The 15,896-nt window shown below is 41.0% G+C and overlaps 1 non-coding gene across 1 annotated transcript; it reads right to left on the bottom strand.

The window, feature by feature from the left end:
* Positions 1–326: 326 nt before the first annotated feature.
* Positions 327–434, bottom strand: LOC112760397 (small nucleolar RNA R71). Its single transcript, XR_003180839.1, has one exon. It is a non-coding gene; the product is annotated as a small nucleolar RNA R71 (small nucleolar RNA).
* Between the last annotated feature and the right edge of the window lie 15,462 nt (positions 435–15,896).

Raw genomic sequence — 15,896 nt, 5'->3', positions numbered from 1 at the left:
ATGGAAGAAGCATCTCAATCCCTGCCATTGGAGCAAACAATTTTGAGCTAAAGCCTCAATTAGTTTCTCTGATGCAACAGAATTGCAAGTTTCATGGACTTCCATCAGAAGATCCTTTTCAGTTCTTAACTGAATTCTTGCAAATCTGTGATACTGTTAAGACCAATGGGTTTGATCCTGAGGTCTACAGGCTTATGCTTTTCCCGTTTGCTGTAAGAGACAGAGCTAGAATATGGTTGGACTCTCAATCTAAAGATAGCCTGAACTCTTGTGATAAGCTGGTCACGGCTTTCTTAGCCAAGTTCTTTCCTCCTCAAAAGCTTAGCAAGCTTAGAGTGGATGTTTAAACCCTCAAACAGAAAGAAGGTGAATCCCTCTATGAAGCTTGGGAGAGATACAAGAAACTGACCAAAAAGTGTCCTTCTAACATGCTTTTAGAATGGACCATCCTGGATATATTCTATGATGGTCTGTCTGAATTATTAAAGATGTCATTGGACCATTCTGCAGGTGGATCCATTCACCTAAAGAAAACGCCTGCAGAAGCTCAGGAACTCATTGACATGGTTGTAAATAACCAGTTCATGTACACTTCTGAAAGGAATCCTGTGAGTAATGGGACGCCTTAGAGGAAGGGAGTTCTTGAAATTGATACTCTGAATGCCATATTGGCTCAGAACAAAATATTGACTCAGTAAGTCAATATGATTTGTCAGAGTCTGAATGGATTGCAAGCTGCATCCAACAGTACTGAAGAAGCATCTTCTGAAGAAGAAGCTTATGATCCTGAGAACCCTGCAATAGCAGAGGTGAATTACATGGGTGAACCCTATGGAAACACCTACAATACCTCATGGAGAAATCATCCAAATTTCTCATGGAAGGATCAACAAAAGCCTCAACAAGGCTTTAATAATGGTGGAAGAAACAGGTTTAGCAATAGCAAGCCTTTTCCATCATCCACTCACCAACAGACAGAGAATTCTGAGCAGAATTCATCTAGCTTAGCAAATATAGTCTCTGATCTATCTAAGGCCACTCTAAGTTTCATGAATGAAACAAGGTCCTCCATTAGAAATTTGGAGGCACAAGTGGGCCAGCTGAGTAAAAGAGTCACTGAAACTCCTCCTAGTACTCTCCCAAGCAATACAGAAGAAAATCCAAAGAGAGAGTGCAAGGCCATTGATTTGACCATCATGGCCGAACCTACAAGGGAGGAGGGGGACGTGAATCCCAATGAGGTAGACCTCATGGGACGTCCTCTGAACACTAGAGGGTTCCTCAATGAGGACCTGAAGGAATCTGAGGCTCATACAGAGACCATAGAGGTTCCATTCAACCTGCTTCTGCCCTTCATGAGCTCTGATGAGTATTTTTCCTCTGAAGAGGATGAAGACATTACTGAAGAGAAAGTTGCTAAGTACGTTGGTGCAATCATGAAGCTGAATGCCAAATTATTTGGTAATGAGACTTGGGAAGATTAACCTCCCTTGCTCACCAATGAACTGAATGCATTGGATAGGCAGAAATTACCTCAAAAGAAACAGGATCCTGGTAAATTCTTAATACCATGTACCATAGGCACCATGACCTTTGAGAAGGCTCTGTGTGACCTAGGGTCAGGCATTAACCTTATGCCACTCTCTGTAATGGAGAAACTTGGGATCTTTGAGGTATAAGCTGCCAGAATCTCATTAGAGATGGCAGACAACTCAAAAAAACTGGCTTATGGACAAGTAGAGGACGTGCTAGTAAAGGTTGAAGGCCTTTACATCCCTGCTGATTTTATAATCCTAGACACTGGGAAGGATGAGGATGAATCCATCATCCTTGGAAGACCCTTCCTAGCCACAACAAAAGCTGTGATTGATGTGGACAGAGGAGAATTAGTCCTTCAACTGAATGACGACAAACTTGTGTTTAAAACTCAAGGATCTCCTTCTGTAACCATGGAGATGAAGCATGAAAAGCTTCTCTCACTACAGAGTCAACCAAAGCACCCACAGTCAAATTCTAAGATTGGTGTTGGGAGGTCCCAACAATGCTCTGAACATCTGTGAGGCTCCATGAGAGCTCATTGTCAAGCTATTGACTTTAAAGAAGCGCTTGTTGGGAGGCAACCCAATGTTATTTAATTATATCTATTTATTTTCTATTGCTATTTTATGTTTTTTTAGGTTGATGATCATGTAAGGTCACAAAAACTATTGAAGAATCAAAAACAGAATGAAAAATAGCATTAAAAACAGCTCACCCTGGAGGAAGAGCTTACTGGCATTTAAACGCCAGTAAGAAGCATCAAACTGGTGTTTAACGCCAGAAAGAAGCATCGTTAAACGCCAGAAACAAGCACCAGACTGGCGTTTAATGCCATAACAGAGCATGGAATTGGCGTTTAATGCGAAGAATGGGAGAAAGGCTGGCATTAAATGCCAGAAACAAATAGCAAGCTGGCGTTTAATGCCAGACATGCATTCTAAGGGCGTTTTGCACGCCTAATTAGAGCAGGGATGCTAAGTCCTTGACCCCACAGGATCTGTGGACCCCACAGGATCCCCACCTACCCCACCTCTCTTCCCCAAATACCCATCACCAATTACCTCCGTACCTCTTCCCTAAATACCCTTAACCACTCACATCCATCCACTATTCCCCATAAACCCCACCTGCCTCCAAAATTCAAATTCTTTTTCCTCCCAAACCCAACCCTAATGGCCGAAACCTACCCTCCTCCCCACCCGTATATAAACCCCTCAACACTACTCCATTTTCACACATTACAACCACCACTTCTCCCCCTTGGCCGAATACACCTTCTCCCTCCTTCTCCTCCATTTTCTTCTTCTTCTACTACTTTCTTTCTTCTTTTGCTCGAGGACGAGCAAACCTTTTAAGTTTGGTGTGGTAAAGGCATTGCTTTTTATTTTTTCATAACTATTAATGGCACCTAAGGCCAGAGAAACCTCAAGAAAGAGGAAAGGAAAGGCAATTGCTTCCACCTCTGAGTCATGAAAGATGGAGAGATTCATCTCAAAGGTCCATCAAGACCACTTCTATGAAGTTGTGGCCAAGAAGAAGATGATCCCTGAGGTCCCTTTTAAGCTCAAAAAGAGCGAATTTTCAGAGATCCGACAAGAGATTAGAAGAAGAGGATGGGAAGTTCTCTCTAATCATATTCAACAAGTCGGGATCTTAATGGCTCAGGAGTTCTATGAAAACGCATGGATCACTAGGAACCATGATCAAAGTATGAACCCAAATCCAAAGAATTGGCTTACAATGCTTCGGGGGAAATACTTAGATTTCAGTCCGGAAAATGTAAGGTTGGCATTCAACATGCCAATGATGCAAGAAAATGCACGCCCCTACATTAGAAGGGTCAACTTTGATCAAAGGTTGGACCAAGTCCTCATGGACATATGTGTGGAAGGAGCTCAATGGAAAGTTGACTCAAGAGGCAAGCCGGTTCAGTTGAGAAGACCGGACCTTAAGCCTGTAGCTAGAGGATGATTGGAGTTCATTCAACGCTCAATTATTCCTACTAGCAACCAGTCTGAAGTTACTGTAGACCGGGCCATCATGATCCATAGTATCATGATTGGGGAGGAAGTGGAAGTTCACGAGGTTATACCTCAAGAACTCTACAAGGTGGCTGACAAGTCCTCCACTTTGGCAAGGTTAGCCTTTCCTCACCTCATTTGCCACCTCTGCAATTCGGCTGGAATTGACATAGAGGGAGATATCCTCATTGATGAGGACAAGCCCATCACTAAGAAAAGGATGGAGCAAACAAAAGATCATGGACCTCAACAAGATCATGAGAAAATTCCTCACCATGAAATCCCTGAGATGCCTCAAGGGATGCACTTCCCTCCACAAAACTATTGGGAGCAAATCAATACCTCCCTAGGAGAATTAAGTTCCAACATGGGACAACTAAGGATGGAACACCAAGAGCACTCCATCATTCTCCATGAGATTAGAGAAGATCAAAGAGCTATGAGGGAGGAGCAACAAAGACAAAGAAGAGACATAGAGGAGCTCAAGAGCACCATTGGTTCTTCAAGAAGAGGAAGATGCCACCCTCACTAAGGTGGACTCGTTCCTTAATCTCCTTGTTCTTATTTTCCTGTTTTTTGGTTTTTGAGCCTTATGTTTTATTTATGTTTGTGTCTTTACTACATGATCATTAGTGTTTAAGTGTCTATGTCTTAAAGCTATGAATGTCCTATGAATCCATCACCTATTTTAAATGAAAAATGCTTTAATTACAAAAGAACAAGAAGTATATGAATTTTAAATTCATCCTTGAAATTAGTTTAATTATTTTGATGTGGTGACAATACTTTTTATTTTCTAAATGAATGCTTGAATAGTGCATATGTCTTTTGAATTTGTTGTTTATGAATGTTAAAATTGTTGGCTCTTGAAAGAATGATGAAAAAGGAGAAATGTTATTTGATGATCTGAAAAATCATAAAAATGATTCTTGAAGCAAGAAAAAGCAGTGAATAGAGAAAACCTTGCGAAAAAAAAAGAAGGCGAAAAAAAGAAAGAAAAAGAAAAAAAAAGCAAGAAGAAAAAGCCAATAGCCCTTAAAACCAAAAGGCAAGGGTAATAAAAAGGATCCAAGGCTTTGAGCATCAGTAGATAGGAGGGCCCAAAGGAATGAAATCCTGGCCTAAGCGGCTAAACCAAGCTGTCCCTAACCATGTGCTTGTGGCGTGAAGGTGTCAAGTGAAAACATGAGACTGAACGGTTAAAGTCGAGGTCCAAAGCAAAAAGAAGAGTGTGCTTAAGAACCCTGGACACCTCTAACTGGGGACTCTAGCAAAGCTGAGTCACAATCTGAAAAGGTTCACCCAGTTATGTGTCTGTGGCATTTATGTATCCGGTGGTAATACTGGAAAACAAAGTGCTTAGGGCCACGGCCAAGACTCATAAAGTAGCTGTGTTCAAGAATCAACATACTAAACTAGGAGAATCAATAACACTATCTAAATTCTAAGTTCCTATTGATGCCAATCATTCTGAACTTCAATGGATTAAGTGAGATGCCAAAACTGTTCAGAGGCAAAAAGCTACTAGTCCCGCTCATTTAATTGGAGCTAAGTTTCATTGATATTTTGGAGTTTATAGTATATTCTCTTCTTTTTATCCTATTTTATTTTCAGTTGCTTAGGGACAAGCAACAATTTATGTTTGGTGTTGTGATGAGCGGATAATTTATACGCTTTTTGTCATTATTTTTACATAGTTTTTAGTATGATTTAGTTAGTTTTTAATATATTTTTATTAGTTTTTAAATAAAAATCATATTTCTTGACTTTACTATGAGTTTGTGTGTTTTTCTGTGATTTCAGATATTTTCTGGCTGAAATTGAGGAACTTGAGCAAAAATCAGATTCAAAGGCTGAAGAAGGACTGCAGATGCTGTTGGATTCTGACCTCTCTGCACTCAAAGTGGATTTTCTGGAGCTACTTGAGTCCAAATGGCGTGCTCTCAATTGCGTTGGAAAGTAGACATCCGGGGCTTTTGATAAATATATAATAGTTTATACTTTGCCTAAGTTTAGACAACTTAAACTGGCGTTTAATGCCAGATTTCTGCCCTATTCTGGCGTTAAATGCGAGACACAAGTTACAAAGCAGAGTTAAACACCAGAAACAAGTTACAAACTGGCGTTCAACTCCAAGAAAGACCTCTACACGTGAAAGCTTCAATGCTCAGCCCAAGCACACACCAAGTGGGCCTGGAAGTAGATTTCTGCATCATTTACTTATTTCTGTAACCCTAGTAACTAGTTTAGTATAAATAGATTTTTTTACTATTGTGTTAGGGATCTTTGATCACTTTTGATACTATCCTTGTATCACTTTTGATCTCTTGATCACGTTTAGGGGGTTGGCCATTCGGCCATGCCTGGACCTTGTTCTTATGTATATTCAACGGTAGAGTTTCTACACACCATAGATTAAGGTGTGGAGCTTTGCTGTTCCTCATGAATTAATGCAAAGTACTGTTGTTTTACTATTCAATTCAAGCCTATTTCTTCTCTAAGATATTCATTCACACAAAAGAACATGATGAATGTGATGATTATGTGACGCTCATCATCATTCTCACTTATGAACGCGTGCCTGACAAACACTTCCATTTTACATGCAAACAAGCTTGAATGCATATCTCTTAGCTTCCTGATCTACGATCAGAGTCTTCGTGGTATAGGCTAGAATCTGGGAAACAAGTCTAAACCTTGTCTGTGGTATTCTGAGTAGGATCTGGGAAGGTATGGCTGTGACGAGCTTCAAACTCGCGAGTGCTGGGCGTAGTGACAGATGCAAAAGTATTACTGAATCCGATTCCAGTATTTTCGAGAACCGACAGATGATTAGCCATGCGGTGACAGCGCATTTTGGACCATTTTCACTGAGAGGACGGGATGTAGCCATTGACAACGGTGATGCCCAACATACAGCTTTCCATGGAAAGGAGTATGAAGGATTGGATGAAGGCAGCAGGAAAGCAGAGATTCAGAAGGAACAAAGCATCTCCATACGCTTATCTAAAATTTTCACCATTGAATTACATAAGTATCTCTATCCTATCTTACGTTTTATTTATATTTTAATTATTAAAACTCTATAACCATTTGAATCTACCTGACTGAGATTTACAAGGTGACCATAGCTTGCTTCAAGCCGACAATCTCCGTGGGATCGACCCTTACACACGTAAGGTTTATTACTTGGACGACCCAGTGCACTTGCTGGTTAGTTGTGCGAGATTGTGAAGAAGAACTAAGATTAAGAACGTGTGTATTGAGTTTTTAGCGCCGTTACCAAGGAATGAACGATCACGATTTCGTGCACCAACGTGCCACGTCTGGCTCCCAAGTGGCATGCCCCAAAGTGATGTCTTCCTTCTTCCTCTCTGGTAAATTAAACTAGCGTGGCCCTCCCAGAACTGGCATGCCACGCCTTCAGCAAAGTCCTCATCCTTCTCCTTTGGAAAGTATAGCTAGCGTGTGGTACACGAAATCGTGATCTCACACTTTTCTCACAACTTCGTGCAGCTGACCAGCAAGTGCACTGGGTCATCCAAGTAATAAACCTTACATGAGCAAAGGTCGATCCCACGGAGATTGTCGGCTTGAAGCAAGCTATGGTCATCTTGTAAATCTCAGTTAGACGGATTCAAATGGTTATGAGGTTTTGATAATTAACATATAAATAAAACATAAAATAAAATAAAGTTACTTATATATTTCACTGCTGAGAATTTCAGATAAGCATCTGGAGATTCTTTGTTGCTTCTGAACCTCTGCTTTCCTATTGCCTTCTTCCAACCATCCGTTACTTCCTTCCATGGCAAGCTGTAAGATCCTCTCAGTGAAAATGGTCTTCTACAGTTTCTGCACGGCTAATCAACTGTTAAATTTCTCGTCTCGGATGAAAAATACCAGGTACAGCTACCGCATGGCTAATCATCTGTCGGTTCCCGCTAGCGTCGGAATAGAATCCATTGATCCTTTTGCATACTGTCACTTGCGCCCAACATTCGCAGGTTTGAAGCTCGTCACAGTCATTCCTTCCCGGATCCTACTCGGAATACCACAGACAAGGTTTAGACTTTTCGGATCCCAGGAATGGCTGCCAATAATTCTAACCTATACCACGAAGATACTAATCTCACGGACTCGGTCTGTGTATTAGATATCCAAGAGAGTATACTCCAGCTGTCGTACAATGACTATGTTGAACATCATGCAGACCGCTTTGTGGTTGTCAGGCACGCGATCTTGGCTAAGCGAGTAACGAAGATTGTGTGATTGTCACGGGTCACCCCTTCATTCTGACTTAACTAAATTAAGAACGAGAGTATATCTTAGAGAAGAAGTAGGCGTGAATTTAATAGAAAATAGTAGTAATTGCGTTAATTCATGAAGAACAGCAAAGCTCCACACCTTAATCTATGGTGTGTAGAAACTCCACCGTTGAAAATACATAAGTGAAAAAGGTCTAGGCATGGCCGTGAGGCCAGCCTCCAAACGTGAACAATGATCAAAAGATATTCCAAAAGATCAAATGCTGTCAAAAGCCCTAAAATAAGTCTCTAAAGGTAGTTTTTATACTAAACTAGTAACCTAGGTTTATAGAAAATGAGTAACTAAGTACAGATAGTGCAGAAGTTCACATCCGGGGCCTACTTGGTGTGTGCTTGGGCTGAGCTTTGAGCTTTACACGTGCATAGGCTGTTCCTGGAGTTAAACGCCAGCTTTGGTGCCAGTTAGGGCGTTTAACTCCAATTCTGGTGCCAATTTGGGCGTTTTACCCCAAGATGTTTTAGCCTGTCTTTAGACGCCAGTTTGAGCCATATATATTGCTGGAAAGCCCAGGATGTCTAATTTCCAACGCAATTAAGATCGCGCCAATTGGGCTTCTGTAGCTCCAGAAAATCGACTTCGAATGCAGGAGGGTCAGAATCCAACAGCATCTGTAGTCCTTTTTCAGCCTCTGAATCAGATTTTTGTTCAGGTCCCTCAATTTCAACCAGAAAATACCTGAAATCACAGAAAAACACAAAAACTCATACTAAAGTCCAGAAATGTGATTTTTGAATAAAAACTAATAAAAATATAATAAAAAGTAACTAAAATATACTAAAAACTATGTAAAAACAATGCCAAAAAGGGTATAAATTATCCGCTCATTAGCATGCCACGCCCTTGTTAAGCTCTTCAACCTTCTTCTCTGGTCACTCGTACTGGCGTGCCATGCCCAGGTATGGCATGCCACACCCTCATTAGGATCTTCATTCTCTTCTCTGAAATGTTGAACTGGGGTGTCACGCCTAGGACTGGCGTGCCACGCCCATTGTGGTGCATGGACATTTCCTTTTGATCCAGTAAGCTGGCGTACCATGCCCAGGACTCAAGTGGCATGCCCATGATGCGAACAAGATTGGCGTGCCACGCCAAAAACGCCAACTGGCATGCCCATTGATACTTTGGCTTGGCGTGCCACGCCTAAAGTCTCAAGTGGCACGCCTTCGATGTCCCTTCTTCTCTGGGAGTTTGCATTGGCACTCCACGCCTTCGACCTGGCGTGCCACGCCCTTGTTAAGGTCTTTATGCACCTTTTCTAGTTTGGTGAACTGGCGTGCCACGCACAGAGCTCAAGTGGCACGCCTATGATGATGGTTGAACTCACAATCTTGGTGTGCCACGCCCATAGTAAAACCTTAGGATTCCTCTCTGGAAAAGATAATTGGTGTGCCACGCCTGGCCTTGGCGTGCCACGCCCTATGAAACTCTTCAAGGACTCCTTCCTGATTCATGTGCCTGGCGTGCCACACCCATAGTAATCCATCATGGGCTCTCTCTGGAGATGATAACTAGCGTGCCACACCCTACCTTGGCAAGCCACGGCCATAGAAACTCTTCCAATCTATTTCTTGGAAATAATAGCTGGCTTTCCATTACCACAGTTGGCGTGCCATGCCCAGTCAAAATGGTGAAGTTTGCACTAAGTGGCACGCCCAGCACACAGGCCCAGCTCTTTTTTCTTGCTTTCTTCCTCTTTTGTTGCTCTTTTCACCTGAAATTCAAGCAAGACTCATTCCAAAGCAATGTCCCATATATTCATCATATAGTTGATGTAATTGCATCAATTAAATGAGATTCACCAATTCTATGGTCCTTTTAGATAAGAGAAAGAGGTAGATGATATAAGTCATCATAACACCAAACATAAATTTTGCTTGTCCCTAAGGAAATCAATGTGAATTGTTCTAATTGACTGAAACTTGACCCTTAAGAGAATGTATTCACAATTAAAGATAGAGGCTAAGTATCAAATCATGCATGAACTTTGTTATTGCTTTCATATCGGAATGAACTCTTAGACTTTTGAGGACCCTTTTAAGTGCTGTTAGAGCCCTTTCTATTGATTGTCACCTTGAAGTAGTAAGGGTTATTATCTTTCTTTTGATTGCTCTTTTTCTTTCATTACACTTTAGTTCCCTTTATTGACCATGACTCTAAGTGTTTTGTCTCAAGACAACCCTTTAAAGTAAGCTTTCAATTAGCACTCCCAAACCAGTTGGTTTTAGGGTACTAGATGTTGAAACACCCGTAAGAATTTACTTGCACAGGTCTCTCTTATTGACACATCTTCACCACAAGCATCTACTAGGATCTTGGCCCTTTGAGCTATTTATTTTTTTCTTTTTTCCTAGTAGTTGATGCTCAGAGCCTTGCGTCTTGCTTCCTACTTCTAGGTTCTATTGATATTCAAGGGTCATCCTATGTCCGCTAGGTCTAGTTGTTTCATTATGGATTACTCACTTCCAAACTTCAATTCATGGTTTTATACTTGTTTCTCATCTCTTATTTTGAATCCAACTCACTTGGGTCTTAGTTTCTTACTCTTATTTTACAACAACTCATCATTAACTCTTTGTGGAAACAAACTAATTTTACTGATGTAGTGAAAACTTAACAAAATACATTTTCTTTCTCAAGATAAAACTGGAATTTAAAGGACTCATAGAAGGACTCTAAAACTCATAAAAAAATAACTAGCATATTAAAATGAACTTTTAAACAGCAAATTTAGAAAATAGCTTTCAATTGAGACTCAACCACCTTTTACTCATCAACAGCTCAATGCATAGGTCCCTTCCCTTTATCCTTCTTCTTGGATGACTCATCACCATCTTTCTTTTTGGAGGCTCCTTCTTGTGTTGGGGTGTCTTTTAGCTTCCAAAAGCCTAGCCTCCTCATGAAGGTCCTCTCATCCTCCTTGTGATTGGCCAATATCTCCACTTGCCTAGCTCTCAGCTCTTCCATTCCTTGCATGAAAGTTGGATAGTTGGGGTTTAGAGTGGCTACCACATTACACAAGTGATTCAGCTTTGCTTGTTTGTTTATGTCGTATTGTCTCCTTGATGTGGTCCTAGCCTTATATAGGGACCTAAATTCAGCAAGGTTCCTCTGTTGAACTTCTTGTTGCTCCATGATCTTGTTGAGGCTGCCTTGCATCTCTCTCCAATGGAATTGCCCTTGCTACTCCTTGATTTGCTCCACACTTTCTTGGAGTTGCTGGATACTCTCTTGTATTTACTCCCATTCTTTTTGTTGCTCCATAAGTTATGTGATGTCCTCTTGCATATGGTGGATGTTTCCTTACATTTCTTTCCAATTAATACCTTCTAGGAATTGTGCTTGAAACTGTGGAATTGGTGCTTGGACATAAGCTTTTTCTTGTTGTGGTGGCCCTTGTAGTTCTTGCACATGAGCCCTATGTTCTCTGGATCTTTGTAGTGGGTTGATGGCCACCACTTTCACCATCTTCTTGGCAGTTATTGGCTTATCTTGCTCCAGCAGGGTCTCATCAATCACAGTCTCTACTCCAGCCTCATCACATAGTCGCTGGATAATGCTTGGAAAGGCCAACCTTGTACTATCTTTGGTGCTTTTCAGAACCCTATGAATGTTGGCCGCTATCATCTCCCCCTCATTTATGTTCTCCCCTTTCATTATGCTGTAAATCAACAAAGCTCGCTCCAAGGTTACCTCCGAAGTGTTGGTGGTTGGGTTGAGAGATCTCCTTACAAAATTAAGCCACCCTCTAGCTTGAGTGCACAAGTCTCTTCTCCTCAATTGGTCTGGCCTTCTATCCTTGTCATTGATCCACTGGGTGTTGAGGATGCATATCTCATTCAAGATATCTTCGAAGCCTGGATCAAGTTGCTTCACCCTTTCTATATAGCTTCAATTGGACCTAGTGCACCTTACTTCCAGCATTCTATCCAAGTTCGCAGGGCTATAGTCAATGCTCTTCCCCCTCACATAACTTTGGTAGTCAAGTTGTTGAACCCGCTGTGGCATGGCATTGGCGTAGAACTCCCTCACTAGGCTCTCCTCCACCTTCTTTGGTAGGTTGCAGAAGATTGCCTAGCCCCTACTGTTGATCTCAATGGTGATTTCCCTATGCTCATCTCTCCCTAGTTGGAAGCCAACCTCAGGGATTATTTGTCTCCCACTCGCCCACCCATAAAACTAGTTTTGGTGGAAGAATGAGAGGAACTTGAACTCATTGTAGCTTGAGGACCTAGAGAAGGTTTCCTTGGTCTCTCTCTTCTTTGAACTAGTGGCTTTTGATGGTGCCATTTAAGTGTGGTGAGAAAGGTTAGAAGAGTAATGAAAATGGTTAAAAGAAAGAGGAAAAAGAAAGCAAAGCAAGGTTTGATTCAACACTAAACTTAGGACTTGATTGTCCCAATCAAGAAAGCAAGAAAGAAAGAAAGAAGGCAAGAAAGTAGAGAAAGAGGGTATATGGTTTCGGTATGAAAGGAGAGGTATGAGTGGTGTTATGAAGAAAAGTGAGTGAGGCAATATATAGGGAGGAAAGAAGGGTCTGGAAGGGTGCATTTGATGACCCAAATTAAAGTTTTCAACCTTGATATTGGTGCCTAGCGTGGGAGAGCGCCAACCCAAAGGCTGTTCAGCTTTCTTTAGGATTTTAACTTCCAAAGTGTGAAGTACACTTTGACCTATTGACTTGATGAGTGTTCAATGCCTTGTGGAACCCACCTCTTCCTGAAAATTCAGTTACAAACTCTCATTAGTGATCAAAAGTTGCTTCATTTTCCTCCAATTAAATGGCATTCAGTTTGTGTGTCTCTTGGACACCAAACTTATATTCATTGCATTTAGTAATTGGCTCATGATTAGACTTTATTGTATACATTATGATTGGAATAATTTAATTCCTCATGACTTTCCACTTCTACTCTATGTGTACATAATAAAGTAACCTTTTCATTTACCCTACCAATTTACTACTTGCATTAGGATATTAATCAATTGGGTTGAACTTGAATGCACGTATGGATTTCTTATGGTGGTGGCTACACCAAACTTAACTTTAGGCTTACTCTTAAGATCAATTCCATTGTTATTATGTAAGCTCAAAATAAGTGGGTTGGTGGCCACACCAAACTTAGCTCTTTAGCTAGTTTCTCAACCCAATTAACAACATCATATAGTGTAGCATGCAAGGTTGCACTTCCAGCAAGACTAGAAAAACTTTTGAAGTTCAAATCAAAGAAGCTACCAACTAAATAACTAAACTATAGACTGAAAAATAATCAACTAAAGTAACTAAACCTAAGCTAATCTAGAAAGCTTGAAATTGAAAAGATATGAGTGTTGGGGTGCCTCCAAACGAGCGCTTCTTTAATGTCACTAGCTTGACGGTTCTTCCTCTTCAGCTGAGGTTATAGGTCACTCTTTGCTCATCTAGTGTGTCTCCCAAGTAGTGCTTAAGTCTGTGGCCATTGACAGTAAAAGTCCTCTGAGTTTTCTCATCCTTAAGCTCCATATGACCATAACGAGAAGTCTTGATGATTGTGAAGCATCCAAACCATCTTGATTTTAGCTTCCCTGGGAAAAATTTGAGCCTTGAGTTGTACAACAGCACTTTTTGACCTTCTACAAATTCTCTTCTTGCCAGCTTTTGATCATGCCAACTTTTTGTTTTCACCTTGTAAATCTTGGCATTTTCATAGGCTTGAGATCTGAATTCAACTAACTCATTGAGCTGTAGTAACCTTCTTTCTCCAGCCGCTTGATTATCAAAATTCAACATCTTTAGAGCCCAAAATGCTCTATGTTCAAGCTCCACTAGCAGATGACAAGCTTTTCCAAACACCAATTGGTATGGAGACATGCAAATAGGTATCTTAAAAGCTGTTCTATAAGCCCACAATGCATCATCTAGCTTTTTGGACCAATCTTTTCTTGAGTTCCCAACAGTCTTTTCAAGGATTCTCTTGAGCTCTCTATTTGAAATTTCAGCTTGACCATTGGTTTGTGGATGGTAATGGGTGGCTACCTTGTGCTTAACACCATATTTGAGGAGGAGTGTCTCTAGTTGCTTGTTGCAAAAGTGAGTTCCCCCATCACTTATAAGAGCTCTTAGAATCCCAAACCCGCTAAATATGTTCTTCCTCAAGAAGTTGATCACCACTTTATTCTCATTTGTTGATGTTGCTATGGCCTCTACCCATTTGAACACATAGTCCAGACCTACTAGTATATAATTATTTGAGTATGAGGGTGAGAAGGGTCCCATGAAATCAATCCCCCAAACATCAAACAATTCTAACTCCATGATGAATCTTTGTGGTATCTCATTCTTTTTGGGTAGGTTGCCAGCTCTTTGACACTCATTGCACCTTGTCACAAACTCCTTTGCATCCTTGAATATAGTAAGCCAAAATAATCCATACTGCAACACTTTGGCTGCTGTCCTTTCTCCACTAAAATGTCTTCCATAGATAGATCCATGGCAATGGCAAAGGACCTCTTGTCCTTCCTCATGAGAGATGCATCTTCTTAGAATCCCATCAGCACACTTCTTGAAGAGGTAAGGCTCATCTTAAATGTAATGTTTGGCAACATTGATGAGCTTCCTTCTCAAGTGCTTGTTGATGTTGGAAAGTAACTCTCCAATGGCCTTGACGTTGGCTATGTCTGCGAACCATAGAGCCTCTTAAATCATCATCAATTGCTCATCTGGGAAGCTCTCATTTACACCAGGGTTGTGTGCTTCATCCCCCTCATGTGGGATCCTTGATAGGTGGTCAGCCACCTTATTCTCTGCTCCACTTCTATCCTTGATTTCAATGTTGAATTCTTGTAACAATAGGATCTATCTGATCAATCTAGGCTTGGACTCTTGCTTGGTTAACAAGTATTTAATAGCTGCATGGTCAGTAAACAAAATGACTTTAGAACCAATGAGGTAAGATCTGAATTTATCAAATGCGAAGACTATAGCAAGGAGTTCTTTTCCTATGGTGGTGTAGTTTTTTTGGGCTTCATTAAGAACCTTGCTAGTATAATAGATGACATACACAAGCTTGTCTCTCCTTTGTCCCAGGATAGAACCAATAGCAAAATCTGATGCATCACACATCAATTCAAAAGGTAAGTCCCAGCTAGGTGGTGCTATAATAGGTGCAGAGGAGAGCTTGCTTTTAAGCTCAACAAAAGCTTCCATACATTCTCTATCAAAGATGAATGGTACGTTAGAGACAAGCAAGTTGCATAAAGTTTTGGCAATTTTTGAAAAGTCTCTAATGAACCTTCTATAGAACCTAGCATGCCCTAAGAAACTCCTAATTGCTTTGACATTGCAAGGTAGGGGTAATTTTTCAATCACTTCCACCTTGGCTCTATCTACCTCTATGCCTTTCTTAGAGATTTTGTGGCGAAGGACTACCCCTTCGATAACCATAAAATGACACTTTTTTGAGTTCAAAACTAAGTTAGTCTCCTGACATCTCTTGAGCACCAAGGCAAGATGGTGTAAGCAATTAGGGAAGGAGTCACTGATAAACCCTATTTTTAGGGTTTATCATGTATGGAATTTAAGGGTTTTATCAATGATTTTCCACACTTATTCATATAAAACTTCATGATTTTGTGTTCCTTAACCCATTTTGCCTCATAGATGAAAATATGCTTCTTTTGCATCAAAATTGATATATTCTAATCCCCCTCTATTACCATTTGATGTCTTGATCCGTTTGTTAAGTGGTTTCAAAAGTTACAGGGCAAAAATGGCTAAGAGGAATGAAGGAAGCATGCATGAATGGAAGGATCATGGAATAAATTAAAGATTTCAAGTTTGGACATGTGCGTGCACGCGCACCTTGCGCGTACGCGTGGATGCGTACACCTAGAGCCAGCGCAGTTGAGCTGAGCGAGGAGCCGGTGCGCTTATATGGCTGGGCCATATTTCCTATGACGCTTGCGCACACCGTACGCCTGCGCGTAGATCGCAAAGGACCCTAGGGGCATGTACGCGCCGATGTGCGCACG

The sequence above is a fragment of the Arachis hypogaea genome, chromosome 16, assembly GCF_003086295.3.
Source record: "Arachis hypogaea cultivar Tifrunner chromosome 16, arahy.Tifrunner.gnm2.J5K5, whole genome shotgun sequence".
Taxonomy (NCBI): domain Eukaryota; kingdom Viridiplantae; phylum Streptophyta; class Magnoliopsida; order Fabales; family Fabaceae; genus Arachis; species Arachis hypogaea.
This window is presented reverse-complemented; position numbering and strand designations above follow the sequence as displayed.